The 20,279-nt window shown below is 44.2% G+C and overlaps 1 pseudogene; it reads left to right on the top strand.

The window, feature by feature from the left end:
- The first annotated feature begins 4,348 nt into the window (after positions 1 to 4,348).
- Positions 4,349 to 6,822, top strand: LOC103352514 (transcription factor SOX-11-like; annotated as a pseudogene).
- The last annotated feature ends 13,457 nt before the right edge of the window (positions 6,823 to 20,279 follow it).

Raw genomic sequence — 20,279 nt, 5'->3', positions numbered from 1 at the left:
AGGTAATCTGTTGTTTCTCTCATGCACATTTTAGAAAATTTTCCTTATGTTTTATTTGTAAAGTTTGACTATACTGTGTCATGGTGAAGGTCTTTCTGATCATGTGTTCTATGAGTATTGTCCATGAGACTACTAGATATTCAAAACTTCTATAAAAGATCTTCTCATATATTTTTCACATATTCTGGGACTCATTGATTTTATTATAATTGAATTTTTAGAGTTCCTCATATGTCCTGTTTAAAAATTTTTATGCTTCACCCTGGGCATTTCATGTAGCAAGCATGATGCTCCTTGGGTCACCTATGTTCATATGTAAGTGCCTGCTTGCAAGTCTTGGATGCACTTCTGATAAAGTGCACTGTTCCTGCGGGTGTGCACCTTGCGGGTGCATCCCTGCTTGGATCCCTAGTTGCTTCCCTGCTACTCACATAGGAGACCTGGACTGAGTGTTGAGCTCTGATTTTTGAGTTCACCCATCCAGGGTTGCAGACATTTTGGGAATGAAATAGAAGATGGAAGATCTTCCTGTCTCTGTCTCTGTCTCTGCCTCTCATCTCTATCTTTCTATGTTTGTCTCTTTCTCTGATTTTCAAATTAAATGAATATTAATAAATAATTTAAGTTTCTGTGACTGAATTCCCCAATTCTGTGGCCTCCATATAATGGTCACGTGTCACATGCTTATGAGGATATAACTTGTGAAGTACATCATCAGGAAATTTTGTTACTTTTGAACACCACAGAATGTATGTGAAGCCAAGACCACTGTGGCTTCACTAGGCAATATAATTTTATGGGAAGTCTGTGGTTATATGTGGTCTGTCATTTACTGAAACTCTTATGATGTCTGTGATAAAATATGATGTTTTCTGAGGAATGAGATGTTAAAATATTTATGTAGTGCTATTTTCTGTTGTGATGTGTGTGTGTATTTGACGTCTAAGAGTTATTGACCAATGTTAGTGTCACCAAGCTTTCTCCTATATTTGTTGTCAAATTTTAATTGTTTTTGTTTTTGCCATAAAGTCTATAATTTACTAAAGTGAGTGTGTATATATGAGTATATATGGGTTGCTGTGCAGAGATCAAAGTAAATTTATTTCCATCAATCTTGGTGTTCAGCATCATTCATAAAAATTCTCACCTTTTTTTTTTAAAAGATTTGTTTATTTGAGGGACCAGCACTGTGGCGCAGTGAGTTAATGCCCTGGCCTGAAGTTCTGGCATCCCATATGGGTGCTCCTCTTCCAATCCAGCTCTCTGTTATGGCCTGGGAAAGCAGTAGAATATGGCCCAAGTCCTTGGGCCCCTGGACCCGTGTAGGAGACCAGAGGAAGCTCCTGGCTCCTGGCTTTGGATTGGCGCAGCTCCAGCTGTAGTGGCCATTTGGGGAGTGAACCAGTGGACAGAAGACCTTTCTCTGTTTCTCCTTCTCACTGTTTGTAACTCTAACTCTCAAATACATAAAATCTTAAAAAAAATTATATGTTTATTTGAAAGGCAGAGTTACAGAGAGGCAGAGGCAGAGAGAGAGAGAGAGAGAGAGAGCGAGAGAGAGAGATTAGAGATCTTCCATTCACATTTTCAATCCCCAAATGGCTACAGTGGCCAGAGTGAGGCTGACCTGAAACCAGGAGCCGGGAGCTTCCTGCAGGTCTCCCAAGCAGGTACAGGAGCTCAAACACTTGGGCCATCTTCCATTGCTTTCCTAGGCCACAGCAGAGAGCTGGATCAGAAGTGGAGCAGCCAGGACATGAACTGGTGCCCATATGGGATGCCGGCACTGTGAGCTGTGTGCAGGGCAGGCACACAGATACTCTGTGTGAGCTCCCAGCACATACATGACCTGGCTACTGTTGTCAGAATGCACAATGGAAACACAGGTCCTGCTGGCATGTGTTCGCCTGCCCCAAGTCCACAACACAATGACAAAGTCACTAGAAGCAGGCCCTGTTGGGAGTCACAGAGGTGGGCTGGGTGGGGCCCCCCATAGCCTTGCTTCTCCCGACCTTGCTGCTGAGTTTCCAGACTTTATGTTGACCCACAGTGGTTACGGTCTGTAATGGTCCTCAGGTGAGATTGTCGTTCACCTGGGGGCAGGGTTGAGGAAGCAAGAAGCAGGCCGGGGACGCGGAGGCAGACTTGTTGCCTCTGTCTGCTCCCTGGTGTGGATTTTCTTTATACCCAGCAGCCCAAAATGTGGACTCCCAGTGTTGCTGTCCTTGAAACCCATGCCTGGCTCTGTCCCCTTCAGAGCAGGACTCAGCTCCTCCCCTCACACTGGGGACCTTCACTCACCTGCCCCCTGCCTGCTTTTCCCTCTGCACACATTGGACAGCCTTGTTAGACACAGATCTTGGGCCACCTCTGGGCCTTTGCACGTGTTCTTTCCTCCCTGAGAAGCCAGCAGGATGGGGTCACCAATTCAGAATCTGGAACTGCACCTGGGTATCCCATGTTGAGTGTCAGGGACCCAAGGACTTGGGTGTTCACCTGCTACCTCTCAGTGCGTGTGTGAGTAGAAACGTTACATTGAATGCAGAACCAGGACTGGAACCCATGCATCCAGGCAGGGCATGTGTGCATCCCAATTGGGGTCTTAACCCCTGCTCCAAACACTTGCACCTCTTTGGATTTTATTTAAACTCCAATGAACTATATCTGAATGCTGCTATTGACACCAATTCTTTTCTGTTTTTCAATCTTTAAACATTCACTGCATGAAAACATGATTAGGTCTACTTCAGTGCCAGATATCACAGAAATCTTACAATTGAGCGTTTCTTCAAAAGTCTCTCCAAGAAATACTCACAATACTTTAACCCAATCCTTTTTAAAAAAATATTTTTATTTGTTTAAATAGCATAATTACACAGCAGGGCGGGGAGGGAGAGAGAGAGAGAGTTCTTCTACCTGCAGGTTCATTCCCCAAATGGCTGCATAGGCTAGGTCTGGGCCATATCAAAGCCAGGAGCCAGGAATTTCTTCCAAGTCTCCCATGTTGGTGGCAGGAACCCAAGTACTTGGGCCGTCTTCTGCTGCTTTCCCATGCTCATTAGCAGGGAGTTGGATTGGAAGTAGGGAAGCGAAGACTGGAACAAATGCTTGTAAGGGATGTATTGCTGTGCCAAATGCTGGCCCCTAATCCACTGTTTTCTGTTTGTGACATTGTCTTTGTCTGTTAAAAGTGTAGGACCCCAAAAGCGGTGTCCTCTTGTGACAACCCCAGAAACACAGACTCCAGACCAGACGATGCAATAGAGCAGGAGGTAATTTTATTTCATTTGCGCAAATGGGCCCCCTACTGCTGCAAGCAGCAAGCAAGTGAGAGGAGCCCCGAGCAGCTATCTCACACAGCTTTTAAGGGGCAAAACCACAAAATTAACATATCATAGGGTGGCGTAAGTTTATTGGGTAACTACAAGGGGAGGAGGTTGTCGAGGAGGAGGAGAAACGGGGGCTACGTGCCCTACGTGTCTAAGCTTGGACAAGGGGAGGGGGTCATTGAAGAGCAGAAAGGGGTGGCTACGTGCCCTACGTGCCTCACGGTTTCTTTGTTAAGCTTGAACAAGCACAGGGGAGGGGGCTTAGGTGCATACCAGGATGTTCTGTCGCCCTTATCTCTGGGTAGTAGCCCTTATCTCTGGGTAGTAGCTATCTGCTTTCTCTGTGAACTTAGTTTACTCCCCATTTCCCAGGACTGTTTTATTAAGGCCATTTTTTTTTATGGTGGCTCTTGGCTCCTTTCAAAAAGCAAAAAACCAACTGAAGGAAAAGAGTAGCTTAGTGAATATTAATTTGGAGCTACTTTGCAGTTCCATAGTAGGTATATGTGAATAGAGAAAAAAAATTTTCTTACAGAGTGAAGGGGGAGAGAGTTTTGGTCCAATATTTCTGAACAAAGCAATCTTGCTGGAAATTTGTCCCCCTGAAAGATAAAAAAAAATTGATTTGGCTCGGGAAGGCAGTGGAGGATGGTCCAAGTGCTTGGGCCCTGCACCCGCATGGGAGACCAGGAGGAAACACCTGGCTTCTGGGTTTGGATCGGCGCAGTGCGCTGGCTGTAGCGGCCATTTGGGGGGTGAACCAACGGAAAGGAAGACCTTTCTCTCTGTCTCTCTCTCTCTCACTGTCTAACTCTGCCTGTTAAAAAAAATTTTTTATTTGAAAGAATCACATAGAGTGGGAGAATCGAAGAGAGAGAGAGAGAGAGATCTTCCATCCACTGGTTCACTCCCCAGATGTTCAGAATATGTTGTGAATATTTGGGGCAGGCTGAAATCAGGAGCCAGGAACTCCATCAGGAAGCTGGATCAAAAATGGAGCAGCCAAGACCTAATCCGATATGGCATGCTGGTGTCACAGGTGAGGCCTTAACCCACAGTGGCACATCCCTGGCCCCTCCACTCATATAAAAGAAAGAAGTCATCCTTCTGAATGAGCTAACACACTTCATCTGTGGTATGTTGCACAATTCCTTGAGTTACTTGGGCCAAGAAGACAGTCTGTGTGCAGCTATCATTGTGATAGTTTTTATCCTAAAAAAGTGGCATTCACCCAGTTGGGGCCGGTGTTGTGGCCAAGGGGGTTAAGTGGCCTCCTGTGACACCATGGGCACTGGTTCATGTCCCGGCTGCTCCACTTCCAATCCAGCTCCCTGCTAATGCACTTGGGAAAGCAAGGGATGATGGACTGAGTACTTGGGCCCCTGTCACCCACATGGGAGACCCAAATGGAGCGCCTGGCTTCCACCTGGCCTACCTCTGGTCACTGTGACACCTGGAGATTTCTCTCTCTCTCTTTCCTCCTGCTCCTCCTCCTCCACTCTCCTTCTCTAACACTTAGGAACTTTCTAAAAAGTAATTAAATCTTAAAAAAAAAAAAAAAAACGGGGACCAGCGCTGTGGCATAACAGGTAAAGCCACCACCTGCAGGGTTGGCATCGCATATGGGTGCCAGTTGAAGTCCTGGCTGCTCCACTTTGGATCCAGCTCTCTGTTATGGACTGAGAAAGCAGTAAAAGATGGGTCAAGTCCTTGGGCCCCTGTACCCACTTAGGAGACCCAGAAGAATCTCCTGGCTCCTGGCTTTGGATCAGCATAGCTCTGGCAGTTGCAACCAATTGGAAAGTGAACTAGAGGATGGAAGACCTCTCTCTCTCTCTCTCTCTCTCTCTCTCCATCTCCTTCTCTCTGTGTGTAACTCTGTGTAACTCTGATTTTCAAATAAATAAAAAATATTTAAGAAAAACAACAACCACCAGAATTGAGTTACTCTATGACAAGTCTTCAAGCAAGTGTAATTCAGAATAGTCAGTGAAAGACTCCTCTCTGAAAGGTATGTATTGTGTGATTCTATGCATATAACTTCCTGGAAAGCCTGAAGCAACCTAAGAGATGATGAGAACGATGAAGGTAAGGAGGAGAAGAGCAAGAACACTCCTTTTAAGGGCTGTGAAACTGTTTTTCACAACTCTGTCATAGTGCAAAAGTGACATTGTTCGAAACTCATGAGGCTTTACGATATAATTGGGATTTCAATAAAAATTATATCAGTTCATTAACAAAAATTAAATAAAGATGTAATAGTTACAGTAGGAATAGTCATGAGTTCATACATTTTATCTTTAATTGTGCTGCATTGTTTTTTAGCAGGCTTTGTTATGCATCAATTTAGCATCCATTTCTCTGTATACAGCAATGTTCTGCTAATTACCAGTCTCATGGCTTTTCCCAGGTCTTATTTTCCTTTGACATTTTTGCCACTCGAAATGAAAAGGAGTGATCTTAGTATCATTATTTGATTTACATTGTATTAAATGTCCTAGTTTTTTCAATCTCTCTGGTCAGTTCTCCGTGGTATCTGCTTTGTCCTTATGCACTAAAATATGGTGCTGTGCTTCTGTTAAATTCTTACTTCCAGTTCTTTCTACTTAACCCTTCTTTTGTGTATTTGCCTCTGCAGCTGAAAATTATCTTTGTCCATTTCCTTTCTTTTTTTTTTAAAGAATTATTTATGAGTGCGGCAAGCTCAAGGCGCCCGCGGCCGGCGGCGCCAAGGCCGACGCGGGCAAGGCTACGCAGGCCGGGGACTACGGAGGCGCGAGCAACGACTACGCGGCGGACGGCCTGCGCGCGAGCGGCGCGGGCAAGCGCGTGTTCCTGGAAGACGACCACGATGACGAGGACGACGAGGAGCTGCCGCTGCGCCTCAAGCACGAGGCAGACGATGAAGACGAGGAGCCGCCGCACGCGCAGCTCCTGCAGCCGCCCGGGCGACCGCAGCCGCAGCCGCCGCTGCTGAGACGCTACAACGTGGCCAAGATGCCCGCCGGCCCCACGCTGAGCAGCGCGGCCGAGTCCCCCGAGGGCGCCAGCCTGTAAGACGAGGTGCGCGCGGGCGCCGCGGCGGCGGGAGCGGGGGCCGGCAGCCGCCTCTACTACAGCGTCAAGAACATCACCAAGCAGCAGCGTCGCCGCCGCCGCTGGCGCAGCCCGCGTCCGCGCGCTCCGTGTCCACCTCCTCGTCGTCGTCGTCTTGCGTCGGCGGCGGCGGAGGCGAGGACGCCTACGACCTCCTGTTCGACCTGAGCCTGAATTTCTCGCAGAGCGCGCGCGGCGCCGGCGAGCAGCCGTGGGCGGCGGCGCGGCGGCAGCGAACCTGGCGCTGTCGCTGGTGGACAAGGACTTGGACTCGTTCAGCGAGGGCAGCCTGGGCTCGCACTTCGAGTTCCCCGACTACTGCACGCCCGAGCTCAGCGAGATGATTGCGGGCGACTGGCTGGAGGCCAACTTCTCCGACCTGGTGTTCCCCTGCTGAGGGGAGCGCAGGATGCCGATGCGGTTGGTAGGATGCCCTGACGCGAAAACTTTGCAAGCGCGGAGGGAAGCGTGTGGGTGGAGAGGAGGGAGTCGGTGTCACACTTTTTTTGCCCGTCCTAGTTGCTGCCCGAGCCCGGAGCTGTAAGCCCCCCCCCCCCACTCACGCCCTCCCGCCCCATGTGGTTTTTGTAATGATGATTTCTCTCCCCCCAACCCCCAATCCGAGAGTGCCACCTAGGTGGGCGAAGGCGCGGCCAGAGCCCGTCGGTCTTTGAAGATGTCTGCGGAGGACCCTTTTGGCAGCACAAGTGTTCTGTAGGGAGTCGGTGGAGATTTTCTCTTTTCTTAAAGAAGAACTGGTGTGTGTGTGTGTGTGTGTGTGTGTGTGTGTGTGTAAGAAAGGAAAAAACCAGAAGCACAAAAAAGGGACCATTGCAACTTTTTTATTTTATTTTTTTGGAGGGAGAAAACTGATGTCTTCTATGCATCCGATTCTTAACAACTGCAGGGAGCTTGAAAAAATGCAGACTGTACAAACGCTTACAAAAAAAACAACAACTGTGAACTGACTTTAAGATCAGAGTTTACTTTTCAGGTCAAATTGTTTATGGTTTTACAAATGTGATTTCTACTTGCCAACTTTTTTTTGTAACTTTTCCCCTTATACCTCCTTGATTGAATACCAGACAGCCTAGACCTCAGTACAAAAGGTATTGAAACATTTTTGATACATAACAGACCTCAGTCTTTTTAAAAAATTAATATATTTTCAGGCGTATTTTTGTACAGTGAAAAGGGAGCATTCTTGCTGTGTTTTTTCAGTAAGACCTTCAGACACTTCTTCCCTTTTGATTTTTTTTTCCTCTGCTTTTTAGCATGCAGTATGTTGGTACATGGTGACCTGGTTGAAAAAGGATTAACATTTTAAAAGTAATCCTTGCATCTAAAGGCCTGTGGTTTAAAAAAAAAAGCAAACTTTTTTTGTACAGCTATAGTAGAGATTTGTTCAATATTTGTAGGTAAAGATTTATTGAAAATGGTGATATAGACCTCAGAGCTGTTATCTTAGTTTAAAGGTTGTATATGTACTATAGTAGGAATTATGTATCTCATACGCTGTGATATGTGGATGGGCCCCAGATGGAAGGTTTGAAACTGGATTCTCGATTTTTAGCAAAAGGAAAAAGAAAAAAAGGCACATAGTTTAAAAAGTCCCTCATTTTGTGCAATATAATCTAAATAAAGTACAGACTATCTGCATATTTTGTAGCAAATGATGGCAAAGCAGACTCAATGCACTGTCGTTACCATTGCCTGGTTTTGTTGTTGTTGTTGGGTTTTTTTGGCTTTTTTTTTTTTTTTTTTTTTTTTTTTTTGGTGCTGAAAGTCTGTGCCTTGACAATTTTAATAAAGCAGCTGGAACTGATAGAAACTCGCATCGCCAATAGTCTCTATGGCAGCCAAACTGGAGGCTGTGTGGGTCGGCGGCGAGGCTGGGGACGGCGCGAGCGAGCCCCGCGCTCCACGGGAAGGCAGTTTCTCGACCCCCTTCCCCGGGTCGCTGGAGAAAGACGGGGAAGGAGGTTCGCTCCCCGCCTGCCTTTCCAGCCTCCATTTCCTTTCTCCGCGCCCTCCCTCTCCCCATCCGCCCTGGCGAGCGGGCGGGCGGCGGCGAGGTCCGGCCCCGGCGCGCCTGGGGACTTGCGTCCCGGTGACGGCCGCCCGGGGCTGCGAGCTCCCCGCGCGGAGGCTGGGGGCGACCGTTCCCTGTTTTCGAATTTCCCTTCTTTTCTTTGTTTTTGTGACGCCTTAGCTCCGCGTGTGCGCAGAGGTGGATGCTGGGGAGGGAAGGGGGGCGCGGCGGTGACCGGCGAGAGCAGGGAGGACAGAGGAGTCGGTGTCGGTGTCGGTGTGTCCCGCTGGGGCCGAGGCAGGAGGCGGGACGCGCGGGTTTGGCCCCCGCGCCAGCTGACCCGGGTGTCGGCGTTGGCCAAGCCGCCGGTGTTGGGGCGGGGAGTGGCTGCTGAGCGCGCCCGGGCGGCAGCGCAGAGTCCTTGCGCCCTAACTTGCGGCTCTGAGGATCCTGGGGGCGCGTGGGGTCCTCGGCGCCTGGTCCCGCGGAGAAAGGACACCGAGGGAGGGGGCGCCTCGCTCTTGCGGCCCCTGGTCCCGCCCGGAACCATCTTTCTGGGGGGCGGCCGCGAAAAGTGTGGTTCGGCCTCTTGGTTCTCGGTCTCTCCCCGCTGCCTCCTTACGACCTGGGGTCCGCGGCTCGGGCAGACCTCGGCCGCAGCCCAGCACCCTCGTAGCTGGCCCAGGTGGGCGAGCATGGCCAGCCCCAGTCCCGCTGGGGCGCGCCCCCAGCCTCTTTCCGGGGCGGGGTGGGGGGCGGCTCGCGGGGAGGCCCTCTGGAACCCGGCCTCGGAGGAGGTGCCCGGTGGCTCACTCGGCCCCGGGTCTCCAGGACTCGTGAAGCTACTGAAACGACTGCCCGAGGTGTGTTCTTTCGTGTTTCCTGGAGATTTGGCGAGACCAAATGGGCGTGCCCGCTCGGCATCAGCAGCTGCTAGGCCCGAGGGGCCCCGAGCGCTTCCCGCCTCCCCTGGCCTCCCACTTGCCTCGGCCGCCGCTCCCGCCCCCTGGGCCCGGGGCCAGCGCCGGCCTCCTGCAGCCTCGCTCAGGCCCGGGGCGCGGATTTCTCTAATGGGCCTCGCTCCTCGTGGCTGAGCCGTCGGATTTCGGGAGCTCTAGGAAGCAGATGGGACTGGCTGGCGTGGTGGCGGTGGACCTGGCTTTCTGGAGCGGTTTTCCTGGGCAGGGCTACCTGCGCCGGCGGTTCACCACGGGGTGCATCTCTATGCTGGGCACCCGGGGTGGCAGCCCCTGGCTGCAGTCCTGGCTCCGGGTGCGCCCCAGGCCTGTGGACTAGGCCGCCGCTGCTCAGGTATACTGGAAACCTGGAAGCTTCGCGTGTGTTTGACGTGTTAATCCTAGATGAATAGGAACGTTTTCTGAAGGGGAGGCAGAAGCTTCACGGGAATGAGTCACATCTCAGAATTTGGTCTCAGAATGGAAACATAGTCGTGATTGTGTGTGTGTGTGTGTGTGTGTGTGTGTTTAAAGCAAAGAAAAGAAAGCAAAGCTATGTGGCCTAAGTTCCTTGACGGGAAAAATAAGAGGAAAGTAGTTTGGCGATCTAAATTCAAAACCTGTTAGAGCTCAGGACAGGCGCGTGGATGCGCTTTTCACAATAGTTGAGGCTGTTTGGATGACTGCCTTGTGAATTATAATTCTACATGAATTCTTTCTTGAATGTCTGAAACATAATATAATACGCAAGGTCTTCTTGCCACTGGATAGTCTTCGATAAAAGTTTAATTGCCTTTTTTTTTTTTTTTTTGGTCTCTTAAGTCAGTCTTATTTTTAGCTAAGCATTGACAGAGTTATCTGCAAGCATTAACATTGGGTGGGGGGTGTGGGCATTGAGCTGGTGGCCTAGCCAGCATGAATCCTGCTATTTGTAACTCATTCAGACTTTGGTGGTGTTTTTGGTAGGATTTCCATCTTTAAGAACTTGAACCAGCATTCTCTTATGAATCTTTTAACCGTGGAAATAATTTCCAGTTCTTACACTCTGATGTGCATCCCTTTTATTTAAAAAAAAAAAAAAAAAAGCTAAGAAAAGGCAGTGTACTTAAACCAAGCTTTGCAAATACTATGTGTGTGACCAATGGCTACAGTCACTGGGCAGATTGTAGAATGACTACCCTGGCCAGCGCTGCGGCTCAATATGCTAATCCTCCACCTAGCAGCACAGGCACACCAGGTTCTAGTGCAGGTCAGGGCACCAGATTCTTTCTCAGTTGCTCTTCTTCCAGGCCAGCTCCCTGCTGTGGCCCGGGAAGGCAGTGGAGGATGGCCCAAGTGTTTGGGCCCTGCACCCCATGGGAGACCAGGAGAAGCACCTGGCTCCTGCCTTCAGATTAGCGCGGTACGCTGGCCGCAGCGCGCCAGCGGTGGTGGCCATTGGAGGGTGAACCAATGGCAAAAGGAAGACCTTTCTCTCTGTCTCTCTCACTATCCACTCTGCCTGTCAAAAAAAAAAAAAAAAAAAAAAAAAAAGGCTACCCTTTAGCTAGAAAAGATCACTACAACTGTTTTGGGCAGAGATGCTTCTTTTTCATGTTAATCAAGGGGAAGTGACTTAAATATGCATGCGTGTAGCAGTCTGGATGATTTAGTTGTTTTTTTCCATGAAAGACTCCAGAGGCAAGACATTTTTTTCTTCTCTGGGAATTGAAACCATAATCATCTTGATACTGGTATAGTACAAGAAATTGGCATTTGCTTTTCACTTCGGAATTTTAAATGACTTTTGCCCAAGGAATCTGAGAAATAAAAGCGAATAAGTTGCTGTATTTTCAAGCAGTCATTCGATATAAATATATTATATCAATCTTAACTTTTTTATTCTCTGATATGATTAATAATGTGTATATCCTTACTTTTTCTTCTGATGGGCATATGTATCTTTGTGGACACTTTGGAGAGGGGTTTTCTTGGACTCTCCTATTTATAGAATCTTTATACTCTTACTGCGTGGTCCTCTCTCTTCACAGATTTCTGAGGCAAAGATATTTGTGCTTTTTTCTTATGTAGGAAGCCCAGTGAAAATAATTTACTGAGTTGTCGATTTTATCAGTAGATAAGGAACTTTCTTTATTACAGTTTCAGGGAAGATTTTTTTCAGGCTATTTCTCAGTTATTCTAAGGGCCAAATTTTGTAAACTTTCCATTAGGAATGTCAGTTTCAAATACCCTTTGTATGGCCTATGGCTGTGAGGGTAACAGGAGCTAGCCTTACACACAGCACCCTAACACAGCAGTTTACCAGTTCCCAAAGCAACCGTCTCCATGTCACCATGCTTGACATGCTTTTCTGAGAGTTGGCTTTTTTTGCTTATTGATTCTTTCTCACTGTTCATTCTGTCTGATTTCTTCCACCGTATCCCTTGCATTTGACGATCTTGAAAATCCTGCTCTTTGATAGTAACTCAGGTTAATTTTTTTTTCCATTTCTCTCTCTTTTTTTCTCCTCCCTGTGACACTCACGTTTTCTGTCACAATAAAGATTAAACAGAATGTATGAACTAGAGCTCTCTTCCATTTTACTTACTGCTGTTTTTTTCTCTTGAATTCTAATACATCTCCATTTTTCTCATTGCATTTTTTAACACTACCTACATCCATTAGCTGCCTATTAGTTTCTTCCATGTGGATGCAGTGAGTTTATAACAGAATTTCACAAACAAGTAGTTTTTTAGTAAACTTAAACAGAATTTTAAAGGAGACCTATTTTTATACTCAATAAAAGCACAAAAGTGCAGAAAGTATAAAAGGGCTTACAAAGGGAAACATAGGTTTATAACGCTCCATGTATAAAAGTAATAATTTTATTGGGTAGATACTCCTGCAAGACCCAATTCCTCAGCCAGTGCACAGATAGGATGGTTTTAAATGATTTGGGAATTTCTGGTTGCCTGCAGACAACTTGTGTATGGAGAAACAAACCACTGAAAGCAATAGGATCGAGTTGAGATGTGGTTTCCCATGAGCATGGTGAATTTAAGCAACCTGGATGTGCATACGTGGAGGCTCCTGTCACACTGTTTGGTCAGACTTCTTTTTATGTGGTCACATAGACTTGAGTTTCTGTGCTGTAAAAGTGAAACAATATGACTACAAGTTTGAAAATGCATTTAAAAAAACCAGAATTTCCTCTAGAGTTCTCAGAGGCTCTTCAGTGTAACACCTGTAGTATTTTAGCAGATGCATTACTTTCCCCTTCAAAGGAGGGACGACTGGAAATAATAATAATATACCATAGAAAGAGTTCTGATCAGACTGACACTGACAGAGCCTTCTGTCATGTTTCTCTTCACCCAACCTGTGTTCAAGAACAGCTAGGCCTCATCCCTTGAATCGCACAGGGAGAAACGTCCTCGGCCATTTCCATTAATTCCTCATTTTGTCGACTTTTGCTCTTGTACGTATGTGGGTTTGAGAGTCTGTGACATCTGCTCCAGGACACCTTTTTTGGAATGGACTGTTTTTGAAAGACAGAGGTCTGTTTTGTGGCCTGGGCCTCCTAGTGGTAGTGGCACCCCCTGATTCTCGCTGTGGCCACCAGGGTCCAGCCGCCTGATGTCTCAGAGCCGTTTTCAGCACGACACTGTTCACAAGTGTGTCTTTTCCACGGCCACACGGAATGTACTTTCATTGCCACTCCAGGTTTGGGTGCGGAAAAGCTGAGAAGCCCTTTTGTATAGAAGCCCGAGTGGTTTGTAGGGGGCCTTTATAGAGTTGCATGCCGCACATGGCCCATCACTGTGGAACACGGGGAGGGTGAGCTGCCTCAGGCAGTGCACTGGATGACTAAGTTTTGGTAGCACTAGGGGGAAGAAATGCATGGCAGAGTTTTGTCTTCCTGTAGACTATCTAGCATGCAGAGTGTAGTGTGTTAAAACAGTGTATGACATTGCTGTATCAAAGTTGTAAAATTAAGCATTATTTATTGAAAACTATGTATTTTTTGTAAAAACCTGATCACATAGAGAATATCAGTGGGTTGTGCTTGTGCTTCAGTCAAACCAGATCCTTGACCACCCTCCTTGGTATGCAGTGTTAGTGCTCAGGGTTGAAAATCGTTCACTCCAATGTCTCTTTTGCAAGAGTTTTTCACAGAGTAATACATTTGTTCTTAAGACTCTTAATAAAATTGTGTGATCTCCAAAAAAAAAAATTATTTATTTATTTGAAAGTCAGAGTTACCCAGAGAGAAAGAGAAGAGGATAGAGGGCTTCCATCCACTGGTTCACTCCCCAATTGGCCACAAAGGCCAGAGCTATGCTGATCCGAAGCCAGGAACCATGAGCTTCTTCCAGGTCTCCCAAGTAGGTGCAGGGGCCCAAGGACTTGGCCATCCTCTAATGCTTTCTCAGTCCATAACAGAGAGCTGGATCAGAAGTGGAATAGCTGGAACCCGAACCGGTGCCCATATGGGATGCCAGCACTGCAGGTGGTGGCTTTACTGGCTATACTACAGCACCAGCTCCCATCCATTTTCTTTTAAACTTCTGATTTGGAATTTTGACATCTTGCTACAAAATTCTTCCCATTTGCCCTTTCACCTCAAAACTCAACATTACTAAAACTGAATTTACCACCATTTTTCAAAATGAGCATTTTACAATTCTGGTGAAATGTGGCTTCATTCTTACAGTGACACAGTCCTGGATGCTTGGAATAATTCCCATGCAGATTTCTCTCTCCCCACATGCAGGTTTCCACTCTCACAGCTCTTCCTGAGTCTCTCATACCTTGAGTGATGGCTGAAGCCTACAGGAGGTCATTCTTCTTTAGCCTTCTATTCCTCCCAGTACACCCTATCAAATTCTGTGGGGTGGGTTTTCTAATCTTTGTCACACACCAGCTTTGCTTTGCAGCATGGAGTTCAATTGTCATAGATTGACATTTGTGATTTTTTCATAATTTTACCTTTAGAGAACCCTTCGAATTTCTTTCTCACTACGGGAAAGCACCAGCACAGTTCTAACAAAATGGAATTATTGATTTGTTCACTGATTTTGCCTCCAGGTCTTAAGACACGCATTCTCCATGATCAGTTGTCCCTACTTTCATTCTCGCCAGAATGTCAAATAATCTGTTTACATTTCTCTTTGTCTTGGGAACCTTCCTGAAATGGTCACTTTGCTCAATTTTTGTAGCTCCTACTGGTTTTGCTATCACGTTCTCTTGTGACTAATCTTTTTTTATATTCTAATTCCACAGTCCTATTGCAAGTTCTTGCTGAAGGGTGGTGAGGAGAATCTTTTGTTCCTAGCCCAGAAAACAGCCATAATCTATATGCTGGGGTTCAGCATTGCCTACACTGAGTGCTGACTTTGTAGTTAGACAAAACGCAGGACAGAAAAGGCCATGAACAAGTTTTCTCTTTTTAATAAAAAGTGGCATAGCATGGCATCTATTTAACCAAAAGTGTTTACCAACAAATTACTATTTATGAGAAGGAATTAGAACACTAGGAATCAAGCACTAGGAATCAAGAAAAAACACTTCAGCGATTTTATTAATTACTGTTCCAGGCACATTGTGTTATGCCTTCTTAACTTTCAGGAACCTATGCCTTAAAAAAAGAGAAAATACAATGTTTCATAATCTGTGTAGATATTTGCAAGGTTAGGGGGGGAAAATCCTGTACCTCAAAGCAGCATGAGCACTCATTGGTGGAGGGAATGACTTAACCAAGAGCCATAAGTGGTTGTATTATGGCAAGGAGACAGGTCTTTTTTTTTTAATTTAATAAATGTGAATTTGCAAAGTGCAACTTTTGTATTGTTGTGCCCCTCCCCCCTCACCCCCCGCGGCCCTCCACTCTCCCACTCCCTCTCCCATCCCGCCCTTCATTGAGTTTCATTTTCAATTACCTTCATATACAGAAGATCAACTTAGTATACACTAAGCAAGGATTTCAACAGGCTGCACTCACACAACCGCACAAGGTATAGGGCATTGTTCGACTAGTAGTGTTGTTTTTAAGTTTCATAGTAAAACACATTAAGGACAGAGATCCTGCGTGGGGAGCCTGTACTCAGTGACTCCCGTTGTTGATTTAATAATTGGCACTTTTATTTATGGCATCAGCAATCACCCAAGACTCTTGCTATGAGCTGTCTAGGCTATGGAAGCCCCTTGAGTTCACCAACTCTGAACTTGTTTAGTCAAGGCCATATCACAGTGAAGGTTCCTTCCTCCCTTCAGAGAAAGGTGCCTCCCTCCTTAATGGCCTGTTCCTTCTGCTGGGGTCTTGTTCACCAGGATCTTTCATTTAGATTGTTTTTTTTGCCACCGTGTCATGGCTTCCCATGCCGAGACAGGTCTTTAACTCTGCTTTATGCATCAACACAAGGGAGTTTTTCCAGGTGAGGGTCTGTGCCAATTCTGTGGCAGTGAAAATCTAGAGAACAGGTCTCCCTATTTTAGGAACTCATGAGCCATGAGGACAGAAGTCATCCAAGCATCTCCATTCTCAGAGTTCACAAAGTCAGAATTTTCTCTGAAATTCCTCTAACTTGCTTTTAAATAGGGTTGTACTTAGTAATGAAGCTTAAAATTAATGATTTCTGTAAAAGTCATATTCCTTTGCATCTCAGTTCACCCAAAGTTTTTTGGGATTTTTTATTTGAATTGGTGTCTTATATAATACTTATTTGCAGCGGGAGTTATAAGAAGCACGCCCTTCAGATTTTTGCTGGGAGTTAGAAACCATTTCAAAACGTTTTTTGTATTAGTACGTAAAGCCTGGTAATTTATTCAAGTTCACAAAAAAACTTAAATTGGATTAAACGGTGCTCTTAAAAATTACATGGGATGATTAAGTGTCTTTATAAGGATGTTCATGTCAGCCTCTGTTAAAAACCACTAGAAGCACTAGAAGTAAACCCAAAAAATGCAACTTCTTTTGCGGCTGTTTCCAGAAAAATTCTCCAGAAGTACACACAGAGAGAAAGAAAATAACAAACAATAGATAGAGCCAATAGAAAACAAATAGTAAGACTATAAACTTAAAGCTAACCATAATAATAATCATGTTAAATGCCAAGGCTCCGTATACCAAAATTAAGTGGAGCATTACTCAGATTAGATATAGAAGCAAGACTGAGTTATATCCTACCTATCTGGGACACATTGTTTTTTTAAAAAAGGCTTAACAACACTTGCTGATTTCTTTCTTTTAAAAACTTTGTTTACTCTTTTAAAAAAAATTCTTTGGGAGGCAGAAAGAGAAGAACTGAGGGATAGACACAGACAGACAGTTGGCTCCCATCCATTAATACTCTCCTCAAATGCTCTCAATGGCCAGGGTGCTGGGCAGGGCCAAAGTTGGGAGCTCAGAACTCAATGCAGATTTCCCAAATGGATGGCAGGGACCAAAGGACTTGAGTGCTTTCACAGACAATGTTAGCAGGATATGAAGACAAGCCAGAGTCTGCAGAAAATAAATTCATATCACACATTTAATGAAAGACATCATCAACTATGGATATGAGAGACTCTCAAACTCAATGATTAAAACAACAACTGAGGGGCTGGCGCCGTGGCACACTAGGTTTATCCTCGCCTGCAGCGCTGGCATCCCATATGGGCACCGGTTCTAGTCCCAGTTGCTCCTCTTCCAGTCCAGCTCTCTGCTGTGGCCTGGGAAGGCAGTGGAGGATGGCCCAAGTGCTTGGGTCCCTGCAACCACAAGGGAGACCAGGAAGAAGCACCTGGCTCCTGGCCACTTGGAGAGTGAACCAACAGAAGGAAGAGCTTTCTCTCTGTCTCTCCCTCTCTCACGGTCTGTGACTCTACTTGTCAAATAAATAAAAATCTTTTAAAAAACCTGAAAAGTTAGCCCACTAAAAAGATGGGCAAAAGGTTTGAACAGCCAGTTTGCCAAAGAAGTTATACAGATGATCAGCATGAGAGACTATAGCAACCTCCATATTTGTTAGGAAATTGTGAACTAAGATCACAATGTGATCATCACACACTCATTTAAAAGGCTAACATTGAGAAGATAAACTATATCAGTGATCACACATGTAGAGGAACCAGAATTCTCATTCTCTGTTGGTAAGGTTGTAAAAGAATATGACGGCTTTGGGACACAGATAGAAAGATCTTAAGAACTTAAGTATACACTTGCCAGATGATCTAGCAATTCTGCAACCAGATGCTTTCCCAGGAGAATCAGTCATAAAAGTGGTGTTTCTTGATACATCCCTTATTCTGCAGTATGCAATGACAAATCTGTATGGACACCTCCCCAATTTCTCACACAAAGCTATGTGCATGAAGAATGAAATTTACTAAAATTAACATCTGTAACTGCTTCAACATAACTGTCTTTTCTCTCTTTCTTTTCACTGCCAGAGGTCATTGTGAATCATCCACTAATTTCTAATACAGGTAATTGCAAGCAGTTTTACTCACCACTGATTTTGTACACAGTGGTAAATGTAAATGATGTCTTAGTACTGTTATGAAAATAGTGTTCACCTTTCAGCTTTTCCAAAGTATTTTGGGGAACCACAGGTTTTTGGAAACCATACATTGAGAACTTTGGATATGATGGTGTAACTGAAAAAAGAAAAAAAAATCATAAAAATGAGGTTATAATAATGACCAATAGTAGAAGAAATGAGGTGGAATTAAAAACACCTGGAAAAAAAATCTAAATGCTGTACAACTAAATTATGCTCCAAATATCAAGCATACTCAAATGTGGCATGATTTTAAACAGTAGAGCGATGGTCTTAGCCATGCCAGCAACTTTCCTTTGCATAGTCCAGGATTTCTGATATCAGAACAGAGAAAAGTGAAATCTGATCCCTGTGTATTATTTTGGTCAATAATGAGCAGTTTTTATACTGTCATGTAATTCAGGTCCTGTTTATTTACTTACAACCTTGAACGTGGACAAATGTGTAAGACTTGGTTTGGATTGCAAAAACATTCACTTATTCATATAAGGGCTCACCAAGGATGGGGCATGGCAGTGGGAACTAGCAGGGAGGGTGGAGAAAAATAAAAGTTTTCTAAAATATAGGAGGCAAGAGAGATCTTCGAAAGCCACTAGAACTAGAAGATAGATTAAAATAAATTATTTTAAATTACAATTGTCACAATATAAGTAATCAAATGCCATAGATGAAGATGTGGACAAGGTAATAACATGAATCTGATCTACCCTCAGTCTCCAGGGCAAGGTGACCAGTGGTTACTGATATAACTAGAATAGAGTGGGAAAAGAAATAGCTATTGATGGAATTAACAGTATAAAAACTTAATGGAATTCTGTTTCTAGGAATCAGGACCAAGAGAGGGTAGAAAAATAGGCATTGCAACATTATGTATTCTTTAGTGCATTTTTTAGTAGATGTAGGTATTAATTTTACAGATAATTATACATGAAATAATATATATAGAATAATTTTATATATTAATCACATAATGTATTTATATATGGAAATTTATAGATTATACACTGATTTTATAAATGTAATTTATTATATTTATATGCTTAATATACAATAGAAGTTAATTTTATACATTTTTATATGCATCAATAACTTATTTTCTCTGAAGTCTAACTCATATACATGGGTTTATTTGTTTGTTTTTTTTTGCATGTTAACACACTTGATTAAATTTGCATTCTAAGGTATACACAGGCCAACATTTCACAAAACTTTGTGTTATTCCAAAATCAGTTATCATGAAACACAGTGATTATATAAGTTGGTCAAGCAAAAACAGTATCGATAGGATTCTCTTAATAGTATCATCTCTTATACTTGTTTTCGAATAGAAGCCTGAAATTTATAATATTAGAATAGAAGAGAGAATATGACAGTATAACAATGATCACTTTCCAAATACTAGACTTTATATAAAAATAAAGGGGTACTATCAATAAAGCTCATCTGTGGGTCAGCATTCCTCTTTTATTTCAAAACAATTCCTGCACAAAGTTAGCTTTCTAGTCTATTTAAATAATAGAAACTCAAAATAGACCTTGGTTCAAACAATAAAGTGAATCATCTTGCCACCTAGTTCTCATGTCATTGGAATAATTTCAATCTCTTCCACAGTTCTCTCCCACCACTGAATTTAAAAAGTATAAATTCATCATATCACAAAGGTGATTTCTTAATAGCCCCACATTAGAGCCCAAAGCTGTCCCTTTAAGGCAAAGAAGAGAGCAGAATAAAGGTGGATAATCTCCTGAAAGACAAAACCATTTATCATCTTAGAGGCAGACACATCTTAACGTGGTTCTCTGATAAACAGAATAGATACACTGAGTACCGGTGGAGGAAAGTTTTCTTTAAAATGGCATACTAAGGGACAATATTCATAATAGATGTGTTTCTGTTAGGTTTAAGGGCTTATAGGTATTGCACAGGTGAAAGCAACATGAGGATTTTAAAACCATTAACGGCTGCTATGGCTGTGATTACAAGTGAAAATAAAGACCATGTCTGATCTGTAACAGAACTACTGCAAGTTAAGCAATGCTCTGTAATAATCAAAAGAGAATGGCTTTCTCTTTCAGCCAGATACTCTTACTAGTCTAGTGCCTTCAAAGCACATCAGCTTCCTTTAAAATCCAAGGGCCTTTCCCTTCAAAGCCATAAATGCAGTAGTATTCATTTTCTTACATTCATTTAAAAATGGAATATTAATTATCCTAACAGGTAAATGTACATTTTAGATACAGGCAATCCAACTACGATGGCTGAACATTAAGAATTCTATTACAACACACACTTTACACAGCTTAATAAATAACAAATGACAATAGACTACACTCAGCTTTCTTAAAGA

This window comes from Oryctolagus cuniculus, chromosome 16 (assembly GCF_964237555.1).
Source record: "Oryctolagus cuniculus chromosome 16, mOryCun1.1, whole genome shotgun sequence".
NCBI classification, from domain to species: Eukaryota; Metazoa; Chordata; class Mammalia; order Lagomorpha; family Leporidae; genus Oryctolagus; species Oryctolagus cuniculus.
The sequence above is the reverse complement of the archived record's forward strand: the minus strand, read 5'-3'. Positions and strand labels throughout refer to the sequence as shown.